Below are 230 nucleotides of genomic sequence, written 5' to 3'. Positions count from 1 at the left end.
CTGCCCCTGCTCCCTTAGATCCACCCTTCCTCTATTCCCTTCAGAAAAAGGAAGGCCTCCCAGGGATAGCAAGCAAATATGGCATACCAAGTTGCAATAAGACTAGGTACATCCCCTCATATTAAAACCAGTTGAGGCAAGCCAGTAGGAGAAGAAGGGTTTGTCAAAAGAGTCAAGGACAACTGCCCCTACTTCCAGAATTCCATAAGAAGATCCAGCTGTACACTGTA

Source organism: Mastomys coucha, unplaced genomic scaffold (assembly GCF_008632895.1).
Source record: "Mastomys coucha isolate ucsf_1 unplaced genomic scaffold, UCSF_Mcou_1 pScaffold23, whole genome shotgun sequence".
Classification (NCBI taxonomy): domain Eukaryota; kingdom Metazoa; phylum Chordata; class Mammalia; order Rodentia; family Muridae; genus Mastomys; species Mastomys coucha.
Note: the sequence above shows the minus strand (reverse complement) of the source record.